This window comes from Mytilus galloprovincialis, chromosome 8, assembly GCF_965363235.1.
Source record: "Mytilus galloprovincialis chromosome 8, xbMytGall1.hap1.1, whole genome shotgun sequence".
In the NCBI taxonomy this organism is placed as follows: domain Eukaryota; kingdom Metazoa; phylum Mollusca; class Bivalvia; order Mytilida; family Mytilidae; genus Mytilus; species Mytilus galloprovincialis.
The window spans coordinates 73417388-73437763 of NC_134845.1; the positions used below are offsets into that span (position 1 = coordinate 73417388).

The window sequence follows — 20376 nt, forward strand, 5'->3', positions numbered from 1 at the left end:
TTTCCTGTTTTCATGACACAATAATTTGACTTTCACGTTTCACGCTTACGAAAAATTGTCAATATTGGTCACGCTTAGACCCAATGAGACCCACACACTAGTCAGTATTTAACTTCACCCAAAAAGATGACTCAACTTCCCTCTATATTTAAAACCTGCATACTAATTTAAACAGCATTTGCTCCCCTTGAACACTATTTGGCCCCTTCCGTGTCATTTCCCTTTAAATTTGCTGAAAAGTCATACTTTAAGTCCATTTACAGTAACGGCTTATATTTGATTTTACCATCTTAATTTCAATTTTCATATTGAACACATTTGACCATTCAATATGAGTTCCCATGTATTTTTGTCATATATGAAGGAGGTTTTAGGTCATGTTTTCCTAAACACCTTATTGCTATTTGTCTGTCTGGATTGTTAAAACCACAAAATCAAATATTGATGAATATGCAAGTTTTCAACAATCCCGGAACATTAACAAAGATGTGTGAAAGAGGGTGAAAATTACCCTTCTGATGTACTGATATTTTTAGCACCCCAAGTGAGAATCTAACTCAGGACTTTCAGCACTGTAGCCATCGGTCTTAACCACAAGATCACGAACTCACATTTGATGAACTAATTTCTTCTATATTAACTGTACGTGCATAAATTCTGTATTATTTGATAACCAATCACATTCACGTTGCATGTTTGCATGATAATGGGTTCTGTATGAGTGAACTGTAGTGTATTGCAAAATTAATGGAAATTGTGACGTCAGTGCGCCTTCACGTGACATAATTATTTGTAACCAAACCGGCTTCTCATGTAATGTAACGGTTTATTTCGTCCTTTGTGATATTTTATCCTGAGGATAATTTGTCCCAGTAATTTTTTTCCAGGCATGGTATTTCATTTCACAGGTTGATTTTTCCCAGAGGAGTGAAAATCTATGATATCAGATTTCTGTGTTATGCGGATAGAATGTACGGGTATATATTTGCCGTATTATATTTCACAGAACCGTGTGAAATAGAGTCCCATTAAATACTATGTAAGTTACTCTCAATCAATATATATCTGACTATAATTATAAAATGTTCGGTAAGGGAGAGGAAAAATTAGTATTGGTACTATTTCGCAGAACGATAAACAGATGCATAGACAGACCAAGGGGGTGGGGGAAATTTAGCTGATGACATATATGTAAGAAATCATTGAAGCTTGATGGGAGTGGGCAACCCTTTGGTCCATCAGAGCCCCCACACCTTTTTGAAAAGTTCTGGATCTGCCACTGAGATTTGCAGGTTTTCTTAGTAAAGATACCTTAAAATATCACAAACTGTGTGCTTTCCAGACCATAGTTTACATTTTTTTTCATATTTTGCCGTGTCAAAATGACCTAAATTTAAAGGACAGTATATAGACCCAAAAATGGTATATCACATTCTACACATCAAGATTTTAGCAGGAAAGACTGCCATTGGAGTTTTTAACCATTGCGACTTTTTAATTTGATCTACTCCACTAATTAAAGTCGTTGAAGTAGAATATTTAATGTAGGTTTGTCCACATTTTGGTATATATTAATCCATGTTTAGAAATAATGTTGAGCCTGTTCCTAGATGCCTGTTATAGACTTCAATATTTATTGTTTATTAAGTTTAATTCTATGGAAATGTATCCCCCCCTTTTATAAGTTGAAAAGGCTACATAGAGGTCAATATACAGTCTCCAACAGAAAACCAAAAAAGGAAAAATAAAGTGAATTTTGGAGAATTATTAAATGTACATGCATTTGAAATATTTAAGATATATTGTTTCAATTTTTTTAGTTCTAGGTTCCACATAACTACCATTTTAGAAAACGATTTCAATGCTAAGTCTATTAGAGGGATATTTGATTTTCATTGGTTGTAAATATGGAATCTTATTCAGTGGCAAAGGAAATAGACACTGACAAGTCTTAGATAACATTTTATATAGTTTTGAATTTTTCTTCGTCAGTTGACTAAAATTAGATGGAGGTGTGTTCTAATTTCTAACAGAGGAGCAATCAACCTATATCAATATGTGCATGAAGCAAATTGATAGTTGCTAGATACTGAATGATTATATCCACAATAAAGGTTTAACCTGTGCATATATACTTAAAACAAGATAAAAAAAAGTCATGTCTTTTTCAGGACTTCTGAATCCAATCATGTAGTATGGAATGTTATTGAGATATGGTTTGGGTGGATGGATGGTCATGAAGGACCTGTAGTACAAAGTATATCACTGGATTTAGCTCTTTGTCTAAGTGTATTATTAAAGTACTTTGCTTTGAGCTCATTTCATTGTTATGCAATTCATTCTTTGTGAAATTAAGATTTGACAGACAACTCTAATGGACAAGGATTTGTCAAAGTAGTATCATCTCTATGTACAATGTAAGTATTCAGGAGATAAAAGCATTCTATTTTGATTTGAACCATACATTTTATAAAAAAAAGTGGGAACAAATTTACCGGACAATGCTACTCCCACTACTAGCAATATGATGCTAGGTTGTTTTAATACATCTGTATTGCCTGCTGATGACTCGGCCCTGAGTGTAAATGATTCATCAATTTAGGAGGGAAAAAAATTATAAGGCCTATCCAGTCTAAGGGAGCTACCATTTGATTTTTATGACCTAGGGGGCTAGGATGAAATTTGAAAAAAAGGCAGGACAGGATTTTGAGTAAAAAAAAAGGCAGGATGAGTAACTTGGCAAAAAAAAGGCAGGATGACAATTGTTGTAAAAAAGTCAGGATAAGCTAAGAAAAAAAAAGGCAGGACCGAATAGACTGAAAAATAAAAAGGCAGGACAGAGATTACAACTAAAAAAAAAGGCAGGACAAAATTTTTCATCCTAGCCCCCCATAAAAATCAAATGGTAGCTCCCTAATCGATTTCTAAAACTATACTTCATTGCACATGTTCAACATTTTTATACAACCACAAAAAATTTGGGGTCGTAAATTGGTATCCTGTCCGAAAGATGGATGGTTTCTGGATAATAACTTTATTATAAGTAAACAGAAATCAACAAAATTATAACACAACGTTTATAACCACAAAAGGAAGCTTGGGATTGATTTTGGGGGTTATGGTCCCTAAGGTTTAGGAATAAGGGGTACAAAGGTGCCCAAAACAAGCCTTAATCTAGTGTCGGTTTAAAAAGTTGTGTATAAGTATTTCAATTGTTCTGAAATTGTACCACAATGTTTAATACCATAAGTAGAAGGTTCGGATATATTGTGTGGGTTATGGGACAAACAGTCTAATAATTAAGGACCAAAAACAAACATTTTTGTAAATTCAAGACCCTTAATTGGAGTTTGTCCAGAATGGTTCTTGAATTACCTAATACCAATGCTTTATGAAATCTTCTTTGAAAATTGGAGTTATCTTTCTTTGTTCAGTCAACTTAAATCAATTATACAATATACAATGCAATATTCACTTTATAACCAACTGATAAATTAAAGCAGTCATTAATAACCATTCAGTGATTGCAAGCACTTTCTAGGGTATGCCCTTTTACAAATGGAAAAATTATACATTTTTTTAGTTTCTGATCTCTTAACTGAAGTTTGTCTCCTCTAAATGTTTCTCATTTCAGAAATTAAAAAGAAAATTTCTTCAGATATTTTTGTTTGAAAGGATTAATATTCAACAGCATAGTGAATTGCTCCTAACCCAAAAGCAAAACAAATATTTTAAGTTCATTAGACCACATTCATTCTGTGTCAGAAACCTAAGCTGTGTCATCTTTTTAATCACAATCCAAACTCAGAGCTGTTTCCAGCTTGAATGTTGTGTCAATACTAGCCCCAACTGTTCAGGCTTCGACCTCTGCAGTCGTATAAAGCTGGGCTCTGTGGAGCATTTGGTCCATTCATTTGTTTATTTTTCAATATGTGTGAATTAACATAGTTACAGTAAATGCTAATTACTGCACTTTCATACCACAACAAATATTGTATTGTTTATGTACTAAAAAAATAACGAAAAACAAATATGTAACACAAAAACAAACGACAACCACTGAATTACAGACTCCTTACTTGGGACAGTGGTATAACAGTACAACATAAGGGAGCTACCATTTGATTTTTATGGGGGGGCTAGGATGAAAAATTTTGTCCTGCATTTTTTTTTAGCTGTAATCTCTGTCCTGCCTTTTTATTTTTCACTCTGTTCGGTCCTGCCTTTTTTTTTTTAGTTCATCCTGACTTTTTTTTACCTAAATTGTCGTCCTGACTTTTTTTTTTTGCAAGTGTCTCATCCTGCCTTTTTTTTTACTCAAAACTCCTGTCCTGCCTATTTTTTTAAAATTTCATCCTAGCCCCCCCATAAAAATCAAATGGTAGCTCCCTAAGAACGAAGTCGATTTTTCAACTGAGCATATTCAATCTAATTAAAAACCGATCTCTCATCGCTCCTGTTTCTGATATGTCGCGTGGGAGATCTAACGAAATAGATATGTCCTATTTTCGGTGCAAAATATAGTTAGCATGCATTTTGTGTCCGGGGATACATGGCCACGCATATATAGAACTATAAAAACAGATAAACAATCAATGTCTATTATCATGATTATAGTGTTTACAGTAGCCCCCCCCGTGAGTAGCCCAGTGTTATATAAAACTTGTGATTTAGGCGGACACAGCTGGACACAACGTTATTTCTATTTAAAACATAAAAATCTGCTGGCTACAGATGGACACAGCTGTACACAGTTCTAATCCTATATAAAACTTATGAATATGGGGGCTTCAGGCGGACACAACTGGACACAAAGTTATTTCTATATGAAACTTCTGAATATGGTGGCTACAGGTGGACACAACTGGACACAACTTTATTTCTATATAAAACTTCTGAATATGGGGGCTACAGGCGGACACAACTGGACACAACATTATTTCTATATAAAACTTCTGAATATGGGGGCTACAGGCGGACACAAGTGGACACAACGTAATTTCTATAATATGAGGCAGGCATTAGGCTTAAATTAAAATATTGTTTGTTTGCAGTTTACCGACCGACCCTTGAAAATCCTCCCGACTGTGAAAATTTTATTGCTTTAAATTTGAAGAAATTTTTTTTAATACTTCTATTGACGCGATCCGGAACTTTGGGTCCTTTCCGGAAATGATTTAAAGTCTGGGTCAATTACGCATTTCAAGTTCGGTTTTTCTTAGCTTCCCATCAAGCGTTCATGTGACCATTTAATGATAAAGCACATGGAAATTGTTTACAGGTATCCATGAAGTCACGGAGGAGTACTTTACGCTGTCGTCTCGTGTCAATTTTAAGACAAATAACAAACAAAAAAGTTTATTAGTAAACTGTTTATACAGATTCAGGCACATGTAATGATGTGTGATGATATCATTGACGATGATGCAGCGGATATTCATAACTGACACGATAACCATTCTGTCTCAAACAAATCGGGTACAGAATCTGTGGAGCCTGACTTTATGGAACCAATTTCAGAGGTTAAATAATTCGACAGCAGCTTGAAGTATGGCATATTTTCTACAAATCGTTGTGAAGACGACAAAGATGAAACCACTCCTCCGTGACTTAAATCTTCATGGATATCTGTAAACACGCCTGTACGGAGAAATGGGCTCATTTGAAATGTTAATGGATATAGATCATGCCAAATCAATAAGAAGCAACCCTAACTACACAAAGATGTAGAGAAAATGAATGGTTAGCTTGAAAAATAAATATACTCTCTCTATATTAAATCTATCTTCGATTGCAATGAGTATGCTCCTTTAGGATAAGGGGGGCTGCCCCACTCATTGCAATTACTCTCTTTCTTACAATATTAAATATACCCAAACTGTGTGGCCTGTGTGAATTCAATTAAAACATGTCCTTAGGAGCTATGCTGCCAATTTTTTGTATGCATTAAAAACATTTCAGTACAGACCATTTACTTTTAATGGGTTGCTATGGATTTCACCCCAAACTTTAGATTTCTTTGGTTTTCATTAAAGCCTGGCAAAAATATAACCTTATCACATATATTGTTAGAAATATGAAAACAGTCGAATGTCTTAATACTTTTTTTTCAAGTTGCCTTTTTTTCAATTGAGGAAGATTCAATGGTTATTTTTTTTTCTATTAAAAATACACTCTTTAATACATTGTCTTATAAATCTTTAATATCTACATTTTTCCGATGAAAATACTCTACTCATGAAAACATTCTAATCAAGAAGCATACATGTCTGAATATATTTCTTTGAAACAGTTCTAGTCATAATGACATTCCTTGTTTATAAGTGTTCCAGTATTTAATAATTATACCATATTTTATGTCATAAATTGGATAATGACACTATGTTAAAGTTTCAGTTTTGGTTAAAAAGTTTTTTATCTGAAAATACCTGTTCATTTGATGTTGGTTTTCAGCATGTCCAGTGTTTGTTGTTTTAAAATGTTTTTTTTTTTTCTTCACAAGAAACTTGGTTTAGTGTAACTGCTTGTTTAAACTGTATTTTGGCTGATAAAATAAAATATTTTTCCTACCTACCGACCCTTCAGTCTGAAGGTACAGTCGGAAAACTGCAAACAAACATATTTTTAAGGTTGGCCTTACCTGTAAATGGGGACGAAGTCTGTATGAATTATTTTTTTGTAACTTAATTATTTGTCAAAAAAAAAAAGAAACGGAAATACCATAACGTTTCCGAGTTTGGTTCTGTTGTTAGGGATTTTAGTTGTGACGTTATTTAAATTATGACGTCATATGCAATGTAAACAAAGAAACGCTATCATTAGGTAACGTTTTTTCATATCAAGGAATTATTAAAAATGAAATTGGTATTGCGCGTTTCTTCCTATTTTATACTAGACTGATAAATATATATTTTACTCAAAGTTTCATACAAACGAGACCGGAAAAAGGAAGTATATTGTACATTTCTGCGCAGGTCCGGGATTTCAAAACATGACATAAAAAAAATTGAACGATTTTGAGATCATTAGTACAATGAAAAATTCGGGAAATTTTCCCGAATTTATTTTTTTTATTGAATTTTCTACTGTTATTGGGGACTTCGTCCCCATATTAAACTGATACAATATTCTTGCTACAGGTGGACATAGCTGGACACACCGTTATTACTATATAAAACTTCTGAATATGTGGTGCTACAGGCGGACACAAGTGGACACAACGTAATTTCTATATAAAACTTATAAAATATGCTGGCTACAGGTGGACACAGCTGGACACAGTGCTATTTGTATATAAAACTTCTAGAAATGAGGGGATACAGGCGGACACAAGTGGACACAACGCAATTTCTATATAAAACTCAAAAATTTGCTGGCTACAGATGGATACAGCTGGACACAACGTTATTTCTATATAAAACTTCTAAAAATGAGGCGACACAGGCGGACACAAGTGGACACAACGTTATTTCTATATAAAACTTATAAAATATGCTGGCTACAGGTGGACACAGCTGTACACAGTTCTAATCCTATATAAAACTTATGAATATGGGGGCTTCAGGCGGACACAACTGGACACAAAGTTATTTCTATATGAAACTTCTGAATATGGTGGCTACAGGTGGACACAACTGGACACAACGTTATTTCTATATAAAACTTCTGAATATGGGGGCTACAGGCGGACACAACTGGACACAACGTTATTTCTATATAAAACTTCTGAATATGGGGGCTACAGGCGGACACAAGTGGACACAACGTAATTTCTATATTAAACTGATACAATATTCTTGCTACAGGTGGACATAGCTGGACACACCGTTATTACTATATAAAACTTCTGAATATGTGGTGCTACAGGCGGACACAAGTGGACACAACGTAATTTCTATATAAAACTTATAAAATATGCTGGCTACAGGTGGACACAGCTGGACACAGTGCTATTTGTATATAAAACTTCTAGAAATGAGGGGATACAGGCGGACACAAGTGGACACAACGCAATTTCTATATAAAACTCAAAAATTTGCTGGCTACAGATGGATACAGCTGGACACAACGTTATTTCTATATAAAACTTCTAAAAATGAGGCGACACAGGCGGACACAAGTGGACACAACGTTATTTCTATATAAAACTTATAAAATATGCTGGCTACAGGTGGACACAGCTGGACACAGTGCTATTTCTATATAAAACTTCTAGAAATGAGGGGATTCAGGCGGACACAAGTGGACACAACGCAATTTCTATATAAAACTTATGAAAACTGCTGGCTACAGACAGACACAGCTGGACACAACGTTATTTCTACATAAAACTTCTAAAAATGAGGGGACACAGGCGGACACAAGTGGACACAACGTAATTTCTATATAAAACTTATAAAAAATGCTGGATACAGGTGGACACAGCTGGACACAGTGCTATTTCTTTATAAAACTTCTAGAAATGAGGGGACACAGGCGGACACAAGTGGACACAACACAATTTCTATATAAAACTTATAAAATGTGCTGGCTACAGGTGGACACAGCTGAACACAGTGCTATTTCTATATAAAACTTATAAAAAATGCTGGCTACAGGTGGACACAGCTGGACACAGTGCTATTTCTATATAAAACTTCTAGAAATGAGGGGACAAAGGCGGACACAAGTGGACACAACGTAATTTCTATATGAAACTTATGAAATCCGCTGGCTACAGGTGGACACAGCTGAACACAACGTTAGTTCTATATAAAACTTCTAAAAATGAGGGGACACAGGCGGACACAAGTGGACACAACGTAATTTCTATATAAAACTTATAAAAAATGCTGGCTACAGGTGGACACAGCTGGACACAGTGCTATTTCTTTATAAAACTTCTAGAAATGAGGGGACACAGGCGGACACAAGTGGACACAACGCAATTTCTATATAAAACTTATGAAAACTGCTGGCTACAGGTGGACACAGCTGGACACAACGTTATTTCTATATAAAACTTCTGAAAATGAGGGGACACAGGCGGACACAAGTGGACACAACGTAATTTCTACATGAAACTTATGAAATCAGCTGGCTACAGGTGGACACAGCTGGACACAACGTTATTTCTATATAAATCAAATCAAATCAAATATTTTATTGTCATATAAACTTTACAGTTTGTGACCAACATATATTAATACAATAAACACAATAAACATATATACATACATATTAAACATACAAAATATCAACAGCATTAAAATGTATAACAACAAACAAGTTGTTAAGAGTCCCCTGCCCTCAGTTCTAATGACTTTTTCAAGAAGGATCCTAACTTATTTGTTTGTAAAGGCGATGATGGATTTAGTAAATAATGAATTTTTTCTTCTTCATTTAAATTATTAAAGTTATTATTTTCTGTACATATGTGATGAAAAAATTCATTTCTTAGATTTTTATTATACTCACAATATAGTAATAAATGTTTCTCATCCTCTAGTATTTTACATTTATGGCAAAGACGTTCCTCTCTTGGGATTTTAAAATATCTCCCCTTTTCAATCAAGAGGGAGTGATCACTTATTCTAAATTTAGTGATTAATCTCCTTATCTGAAAATTAGATGTATTTAGATAATATTCTAGTTTGTAATCTTTTTTAAGTTTTTTATAGAGAAAAAATTTACTTTTATCATGTATATAAAACTTCTAGAAATGAGGGGATTCAGGCGGACACAAGTGGACACAACGCAATTTCTATATAAAACTTATGAAAACTGCTGGCTACAGACAGACACAGTTGTAGTATAAGCAAAAAATCCCGAAACACTGTTAGTTATTATTTTAATTATAGGCAACACTCTTTCATTAAATGAAATTTAAAAAAAACGATGTAAAGTCTTGAGATTTATTACGTATGTTGGTTGAAGGAACCGCATTTAATTATAAATAGGGCATTTTCTGAAGGAATCTACATGGAATTTTTCTATTTTGTATTTTAGCCAGAAAAAAACGTACGGTGACCCTATCTTTTCTTTTGATATTCTCAAAGCACTGTCTGAAAGATATCTTTTCCTAACTTATTTTAAAATTCTATCATTTTGTTTAGTTTCTAATCACAAAATCTGTTTTTCCCCCTGTTTAATCCATACAAAATGTGTCATTTTGTCACAACCTGTAGCTTGAGAAAATGCACGATGACCTATCATTTTTATTATATTTTTGAACATATATCGATAGATACTACGTTTTGGCAAAGTATGAACAAATTCCATCATTTTTATTTTAGTCTCCCATACCACCTTAAACATACTGATGAACATTAAACGGACCTCGTTACTAGTATATAGACAGTAGTGAGCTTATATATACATGTATGGTGCAATATGTAATAGCTTGTTCCCTATAATAATGTTAAGGGGCAAGATGGATTAGGTCTCCCGGATACATAGATCCAAAATACACAGAACAGGGGGGGAGGGGGGGGGGTTGTCATGATTCAGTGATTCCCTACATAATAAACCATTTTTTTCCCACAAAAGGGGTGGCCCGGGCCCTCAGGCACCCCCTTGATCCGCCTATGGGACCCAACATGAAAAATAAGAAACCATTATTATAGCAAAACAATTTACGAAAAAGAAATACGCCATTATTATACGACTAATATGAACCAATGATTGACTGATCATGACTGTACGGCAAAATTGCGGGTACTTTATTTATTAGCTAAATCACGTGACCTATACTAAATCCGCCCCTTTGTGCGAGTTATCTTCCTTTTATTTACTAAAAAAACTCACATGCCAAACACACGTAATTTAAGGAAAATTGATTTCAAGCGACTACCCGATGGAAACTTTAGTGGCACTGACCGTACAGCGACAGAGACAGTCGAAAGGAGAGAAGTCTTACCTGAAACATATGATGTCGAGCTTGCATGCCGAAAGCTGAAAAGGGTATGTTTTTCTGCCAGGTTCTGATATTATGACCTTGAGTGAGTCTGACTTAAAATCAACCCATTGTTGTTAAGTAATAGCCTATTGTAATAAGTCCTATAATAAGTTGAGACCACGTCGTTTCTTTCTTTTTTTTTACAAGGGATGATGATGATGATGATGATGATGATGATGGATGGCTACTTTATTACGTCCAGCGACAAATTTTAATATGTATATTCAGGACAAGAACAGGTTAATATCAAAGATTTAGATAGGCTCTTGACTTGGGACAGGCACATAAAGACTAGTCCAAATAATTATGACGTCTGACAAGGCTCTTTTATTTTTTCTGGGACGCCTTCCTTCCTTCCTTGCATTTTGCCAGACGTCATAATTATTTGGACTAATAAAGACTAGTGTGGCCGGTTTTAACATGCGAGTGCTCAACTTCGAATTCACCCTTTTTTTTTTTTTTTTTTTTTTTTTTTATCTAGGACACTATGTTTCCCTAAAAGTTGATAGAATAAGACCTGAATGGGTTAACTGAAGGACATTGGTTATGCATTTTGAACATCTGGATAGAGGGGCTGGATTTCATGTTTTTTTTACTGAAAATCCAGGAGGGGGAGGGGTGAGTACTTATGACGTCATGCAAGGCTATTTTTTTTTGGAGGGGGGGGGGGGGCAGCTTGATAGTAAAACAGCTGTAAATTTTGCCACATGATGTCTAGCATGAAATTGATTGGAGTGGACAAACCTCCTGAGAAAATTTCTGGATCCGCCACTGGCTCTTAATTTTTTTTAAGATTAAAACTCCAACTAGTGTTAGTCCCGTTAATAAACGTAAAATATTAGGTCCAATCCATCATTCCCGGTACGATACTAGTAACCTATCTACAGTATTCATTCTTAATTCAAATAATGCGTGAAATATTTAGCACTGGTCGTTATGTGGGTCATTTTCAAAAAATGTCGAATTTTGAAATTGAAAAAATTATTAAAAGTTACTTATTCAAACAACCCTCTACATAAGCAAATCATAACAAACAGTACTTTAAGAACAACATATTAAAAGATGCAATCTTAATGATGTCATACAAGAATATGTTATAACATTTTTTGATCGGTGGTACATTATTTTGTCTATCCTGTTACCATTTTCAAAAGAAATTTTGGGTTATTAAGAAAAGGTTAAGATAAAATGTTAAGCTTGTTTTACGTAGACAATTAGATGGTTTTCAAGAGAATAAACTTCTATATATATTCATTCTGTAATATAATAGATAATTTGCCAATTTTCCAGGTTGTACTGAAAAATGCCTCTAAAAATTGGTTTTCAAAGGTTGTAAAAATTAGCACCAGTAATGCAAGTCTAAGATAGCAATTTATATTGTTCTGCATTTTTTCACCCTTTCAAATAAACCCAACATCAAGTAAATCCCTCATAAGTTAGTTTACTTTTCTCTATATTTCATTGGTAACAGGAACGTACGTTTCTGATATATTACTATATAAAAGTCTATCCTGTTACCTTTTTGTCTATCCTGTTACCGATATCAGTATTGCACCTGCGAATGCTTAATTGGGAAGATTAAGACGTTATAACCTGAAGATGACTTCAAACAACGAAATATTTCATTCATTTTGCACCTATATGTTAAGATAAAAAAATTAACGACGTTTTTGTCTACAATTGTCTATGCTGTTACTGTAACCATAGCAACCATAGTAACAGGATAGACATAACAGGATAGACAAATTTCTTCGTTTTTGATTGCTGTTGTTAAATAACTACTCCCTTTGGAGAAGTGATTATGTTTTTCTATTGTGAATTTGGTTTCCAACACGTTATTGCACTTTTTACAAATATACTGTTGGTGTATTTAATCAAAATTGGTGGTAACAGCATAGACATAAAAAAAAGTACGCTATATTTTTTTCACTAAATGTCTTGAAATTTCTTTTCTCTACACTGTCGTTCAAGAAACGAGGCGTTTTAAATGTAAAGATTACTTTGCACTTTTGAAATCAACACTGACTGATTCAATATTCATAGGGAGATTAATTTCACGGCTGATATAAGTAGCGGTAACAGGAAAGACATGAACCTCCTGTACGCAGATTCAATTTAGTTTGTAGATAATATGTTACATACAGTGATATAGAAGCTACGAATTTTCGTTAGAATAATATTTAACGTTCTTAAAAAGTCCCTTTTGTAGATATCAAGGCGATCAGAAAATCGCAAAAAAATCATTTGAAATGTGTTTTTCTGACACTGTACTCAGACAAATACCCCCAAAATGGGTCTTAAATGCAGTTTAATCTTGTCAAAATAGATGTAAGGTGTGTTTATTATTAATGTTCTGAATCACAAATCCGACAAGCTTTCATTTAAACCATTACAACTGAAATTTCCATTAGAAATAAAAAAGTTAGCATGGGTGTACTGAAAATTCGACATTTTTTGAAAACGACCCATGTCTCCTATGTGTGTGTCTTAAGTGAAGCTCGAAACCTAAATCTATTAAAATAAAACCGTCTGATAACCAGTTTATGATTTGAAGCGCTTTTAAGGTTTATGTACCCTTCTGTAGCCATTTTTGTACGAATTTTTTAAACATCAATTGTATCAAAACTACAGATATAATGAATATTAGAGACAGGCCATTTTGAACATATACTAGGGGGAAACTTGATGCAAAGCATTATTATTTACTGATGCATTGCATTTAATAGAAAAAGAGTACTCTGTGGCAAATAAACCAAGATTTTTATAGAAAATCCACAGCCTTTAATAAAGAGATTTTTGTTATAAAATTTGAAACATAGATTACTCACTTACTTTTCTATGATGTGCTTGTGTTTATTTTTTACAAAAAGTTCTAACCAACCTGTAAATTCCAAAATACCTCGTGCAGAGTAACTAAAGTCGAGCGCACCCTAAAAGGTGTACTTGATTTGGTCCATATTTTTATTTGTTCTAACCAATAACTACATTAATAAACTTGTTTTAAGGAAATCAAGGCTAGCACTGCATGCAATAATCCTATATCTATCGGTCATCAAATTGCCAAATATGATAGAACAAGGATAAAGGCTGTGGATTTTCTATAAAATTTCCATATGTTTAGCATTGGAGCAACACAAGGGTACATAATCCTTAAAATACCAGACTGACTTGAAAAAAGGAAGCCAATTCTGCTCAAAGCCCGCCGTGCAAAAAAAAATCACTTCTGAAGAACAACGTCTCTATGGATCGACGTTATAAGGAAAATAGTAAATTGGTCATATATGAAGTTCATGTTTTTCTATGCTTTACACGTATTTTTCATATGTTATATTATTATTCATCATCCTATCACACGGATGCTAGACGCATGACTAATTCAAAATCAAGCACACCTGTTTACCTGCATGCTTTCTAGTTACCGCCAAAAAATCTCTGCTTACCTGTAATATATTTCCATACCTGTATATTTGTATTCAGTCGTTGGATGTGTTACGCCATATTATATATATTTACAGAAAGGTAAGTTAGTTAATCGATAGTTTATTATATATAGTGTCATAATCTAATAGACATCATCATATACAATATAAAAATCTTTAGAACCATATTAGATACGGGGTCTTTGGGACAGATGAGACATTTTCATACTTTAAAAAAAAAAATACATGTAGGACTGTAAAGTGCGAAAGTACTCTTAAGTGCGATGGTTTCGCTTATTAAGATGGTCTACGGCTACGCTAAAGTGCGATGGTGTCGGACACTAAAGTCATTGGCGGATCCAGAAGGGGGGTTTCCGGAGGTTGGAACCCCCCTTTTTTTGGACGACCAATGCATTTGAATGAGGACATGTCGTTGGAACACCCCTCCCCCTTTATCATGTGTTAGGATCCCCCTTTTTAAAAATGGTTGGATCCGTCCCTGAAAGTGCGATGGTTGTTTGCTTTTTAAGTCCGATGATATGACACGCTAACTTCCGATGGCGTAATGCGGATGTGGTTCAGGCAATGGTTTTCTTTTACTGCTGAGTTCCTATTATATTTTTGTTTATTTATATATCAAGTCGTAGTCTTTCTCTTTTGAATTGTTTTACACTGGTCATTATATAACCCTATATGCTGCATGGACGGTGACATCCCATTAGTCCGACAACCATTATTGTTTGTGTCCACTGTCAGTCTGTCCTGTTCTAGTTCGTTGTTTGTTGATGTCTTGATCTACCTTCTTTCACTTTGATTTTTTGGTTTCCCGCTTTAGCGTATCGGGGGAGTGAGGTTTCACCACTATAAACTACATACATGAATATATCGGAGTTGGGTAACACTACCCGCACTCTTAGGTCGGAACACTTTCTATCCCTTGTGTCAATCATCTGAGTTTTATTTAAATTGATTTTGTCACAGAAATAAGGGACTATTGTAGCGTCAAAATGAGAAAAACAAAGAGACAAACACATACCCAGATCCTAAAAAATAAGAGGACAAATAGGACGAAATATGTGCTCTTACGAAAAACAAATATGACGGACATGAACATTTCGGCAACTTCTATTTAAATATTCATGAGGAAAAGTGATATCGGGCCATGCTGCAGTGACTGTATATGACATAGAAATATAGTCAACGCACTTAACTGCTCAAATAGAACGAATGCAGTATAAAAGCCAATAACAAATATAGTACTAGTAAAAAATCTAAGACAATGTGTGACATTCTTGTCCCGCTTGTGTCTTTGTCAAATTACAACAAAAAGCTATGAATACAAATACGGATATTCTTAGAATTGAGGGACATCATTTAAAAGTTACGATCATCCTTTATAAATTACAGTCATTCTATACAAATTACGGTCATCTTTTACAAGTTACGGTCATCTGTTTACCAATCACGGTCATCCTTGTTTTATGTTACGGTCATCTTGAAAATATTTTGATAATGATTTACGGACATCTCTTTTTTCAAATTGAATTTCGCGTTTCCTGAACATTTTTCGGTAGTAATTTGTGATTTCTGTGTGAATCTTTTATAAATTTACATCGTATCGATGTATACTTTGTAAAGAAAAAGATATAGAAACACTGGCCACAGACCACAATTAATTTCTCTATTAGTTCTTTATAACGTTTTGTCACATTAAAAAATTTGCACCATGCACTTTTGTCCAATTTTTTGTGTGTGTAATGTATAGTACCTGTCAAAAAGTATATCCAAAATTCAGAAAGATTGACGCAATCACTTTTACAAATTTAGCCAATACACATCCCTACCCCTATTGACAAGTCAAGAGATGTTCCGAAAACTGTAAATATTACCTTTTTGCACTTAGCCTAATCACTCTTTCCATATCAAAATCAGTTAAAATACAACATCCAAAAGTTTATTTCACCTCTCTTCTTTCATTTCCAACCCGTAAAAACTAAATAATCAATGAGAAAGTCAAAGAAAAAAAAATAAGAAAGAATACACCTTAATTAAAGGGAACTATATTCGTAAATAATGCTATTTGGTGTGGTCTGCTTTAGATTTAACATCATCTTGTAAAACCGCAAGTATAATTTTTCTTAAAACAACTCAATTTTCAAAACACCAGACCTCTGAATTGGAAAGTAACACTAGCTGGTAAAATGGCTTTATCAAACATATCTAATTGACATTCAACATTTTTTTTTAAATAAACTATGGAAAACCAACGGTCTAATCTAAAGAAAAAAAAGTTCATTTCTGCATGATTTTTGTTTTTTCAATACAAGTGTGGACACATATTAATGTGGATAGTATGTTTGACCGTGTTTTCTGACAAAAGGAATTCTGTTTTTCCCAAAGGGTTCTATATCAAACTGTGTTTCTTAACAGCTAACCTAAACCAAACATTAAACATAAGCAGTATTGTTTATTCAATATTTAGTTTATTTCAAGATTGTCATAGAGGAGACATAATTGCATTTATTTGATTATGATGAATTATGTTCCACATCTTTGATTTTGAATAGCATGCAGAGGAAAACATAAGGTTCATTTCTGCATGATTTTTATTTTTTCAATACAAGTGTTGACACAGATCAGTGTGGATAGTATGTTTTGATGTTCGTCAGTGTAATCTGATAAAAAGAGTTCTGTTTTTCCCATAGGGTTATTTATTTAACTGTGTTGCTTAACAGCTAACCTAAGCCAAGCATTTACTATAAGCAGTATTTGTTTATTTAATATTTAGTTATTTTCAAGATTATCATGGAGACATTAATTGCATTTATTTGATTACCAAATGATTTTGATAAATCCATTTCCAGCAAAATATACACCAAGATACTAGTTGTCTTTGACAATTTCTATTTCTTTATTACAAAAATAACATTTTGTCTTTTTCTGAAATTTTTCCTCGAGAAAATATAAGGGTTAAAATCTATGTCCACACTTGAATTTAAAAAACTTTTTTTTTCAATACAAGTGTGGACACAGATCAGTGTGGACAGTATGTTTTGATGTTCGTCAGTGTAATCTGACAAAAGGATTGTTTTTCCCATAGGGTTCTATATTAAACTGTGTTGCTTGACAGCTAACCTGAGCCAAACATTAACTATAAGAAGTATTGTTTATTCAATATTTGGTTTATTTTCAACACTGTTCTGGAGGAGACATTAATTGCATTTATTTGATTATGATAACCCCCAAGGGTGACTGAGGAAACGAAATATGGTCACTTGGCCTCTCCCAACAAGCAGTTAAACGCTTGCCGAAGTGGGGCGTCCGTTTGGCTGTGTGGGATGTATCAAGTTCGCAGTCACATCCGGTCAGAATGGGGACGTTAAATCCCATGCCTCGTGTTAATAGAGTGCCACGCTCTTTGTACGTTGAGAATCTTGCAAAAACTCTTTAAGGGGTCCGTAGGCGGCCTGTTCCAAGGCAAAATTTCTGTCCCTATCCAATATACCCTCATTTTCCAGAGGCAGTCCAAATTTCCCAGACCATAATCCCGAATGGCCTCTATTATGACAAGACATATATACCTATTGTATTTATAATAATTGTTAATTTGTTCTCGTCCTGAACATGCATCAAATACTTGCCACTGGACATTAAGCAACCATCAATCAATCAATCGATTATGATAAATTATGTACCACATCTTTGATTTTGAATAGCATGAAGAGGAAAACATAAGTAGATATAGGAAGATGTGGTAAGAGTGCCAATGAGACTACTCTCCATCCAAGTCACAATTTATAAAAGTAAACAATTAAAGGTCAAGGTACGACCTTCAACAAGGAGCCTAGTCTCACATCGAACAGCAAACTATAAAGGGCTCCAAAAACTACTAGTGTAAAACCATTTAAACTGGAAAACCAATGGTCTAATCTAAAGAAAAAAAGTTCATTTCTGCATGATTTTTGTTTTTTCAATACAAGTGTGGACACATATTAATGTGGATAGTATGTTTGACCGTGTTTTCTGACAAAAGGAGTTCTGTTTTTGCCCAAAGGGTTCTATATCAAACTGTGTTTCTTAACAGCTAACCTAAGCCAAACATTAAACATAAGCAGTATTGTTTATTCAATATTTAGTTTATTTCAAGATTGTCATAGAGGAGACATAATTGCATTTATTTGATTATGATGAATTATGTTCCACATCTTTGATTTTGAATAGCATGCAGAGGAAAACATAAGGTTCATTTCTGCATGATTTTTGTTTTTTCAATACAAGTGTGGACACAGATCAGTGTGGATAGTATGTTTTGATGTTCGTCAGTGTAATCTGATAAAAAGAGTTCTGTTTTTCCCATAGGGTTATTTATTTAACTGTGTTGCTTAACAGCTAACCTGAGCCAAGCATTTACTATAAGCAGTATTGTTTATTTAATATTTAGTTATTTTCAAGATTATCATGGAGACATTAATTGCATTTATTTAATTACCAAATGATTTTGATAAATCCATTTCCAGCAAAATATACACCAAGATACTAGTTGTCTTTGACAATTTCTATTTCTTTATTACAAAAATAACATTTTGTCTTTTTCTGAAATTTTTCCTCGAGAAAATATAAGGGTTAAAATCCATGTCCACACTTGCATTTAAAAAACTTTTTTTTCCAATATAAGTGTGGACACAGATCAGTGTGGACAGTATGTTTTGATGTTCGTCAGTGTAATCTGACAAAAGGAGTTCTGTTTTTCCCATAGGGTTCTATATTAAACTGTGTTGCTTGACAGCTAACCTGAGCCAAACATTAACTATAAGAAGTATTGTTTATTCAATATTTTGTTTATTTTCAACACTGTTCTGGAGGAGACATTAATTGCATTTATTTGATTATGATAACCCCCAAGGGTGACTGAGGAAACGAAATATGGTCACTTGGCCTCTCCCGACAAGCAGTAAAACGCTTGCCGAATTGGGGCGTCCGTTTGGCTGTGTGGGATGTATCAAGTTCGCAGTCACATCCGGTCAGAATGGGGACGTTAAATCCCATGCCTCGTGTTAAGAGTGCCACGCTCTTTGTACGTTAAGAATCTTGCAAAAACTCTCTAAGGGGTCCGTAGGCGGCCTGTTCCAAGGCAAAATTTCTGTCCCTATCCAGTATACACTCATTTTCCAGAGGCAGTCCAAATTTCCCAGACTATAATCCCGAATGGCCTCTATTATGACAAGACATATATACCTATTGTATTTATAATAATTGTTAATTTGTTCTCGTTTTGTACGTGTATGAAATATTTGCCACTGGACATTAAGCAACCATCAATCAATCAATCAATTGATTATGATAAATTATGTACCACATCTTTGATTTTGAATATCATGCAGAGGAAAACATAAATAGATATAGGAAGATGTGGTAAGAGTGCCAATGAGACAACTCTCCATCCAAGTCACAATTTATAAAAGTAAACAATTAAAGGTCAAGGTACGACCTTCAACAAGGAGCCTAGTATCACACCGAACAGCAAACTATAAAGGGCTCCAAAAACTACTAATTTAAAACCATTTAAACTGGAAAACCAACGGTTTAACCTAAAGAAAAAAAAGTTTATTTCTGCATGATTTTTGGTTTTTCAATACAAGTGTGGACACATATTAATGTGGATAGTATGTTTTACCGCGTTTTTCTGACAAAAGGAGTTCTGTTTTTGCCCAAAGGGTTCTATATCAAACTGTGTTTCTTAACAGCTAACCTAAGCCAAACATTAAACATAAGCAGTATTGTTTATTCAATATTTAGTTTATTTCAAGATTGTCATAGACGAGACATAATTTTGCATTTATTTGATTATGATGAATTACATGTATGTTCCACATATTTGAATTTGAATAGCATGCAGAGGAAAACATAAGGTTCATTTCTGCATGATTTTTGTTTTTTCAATACAAGTGTGGACACAGATCAGTGTGGATAGTATTTTTTGATGTTCGTCAGTGTAATCTGATAAAAAGAGTTCTGTTTTTC

At 34.0% G+C, this 20376-nt stretch overlaps 1 long non-coding RNA gene across 1 annotated transcript in view; it reads left to right on the forward strand.

Annotated features, from left to right (window-relative positions):
- Positions 1-14413: 14413 nt before the first annotated feature.
- The window catches only part of LOC143043509 (uncharacterized), a 55211-nt gene continuing 49248 nt past the window's right edge, over positions 14414-20376 (forward strand). Inside the window, exon 1 of the long non-coding RNA XR_012968431.1 lies at positions 14414-14455. This is a non-coding gene — a long non-coding RNA (uncharacterized LOC143043509). The remainder of the gene's footprint in view (positions 14456-20376) is intronic.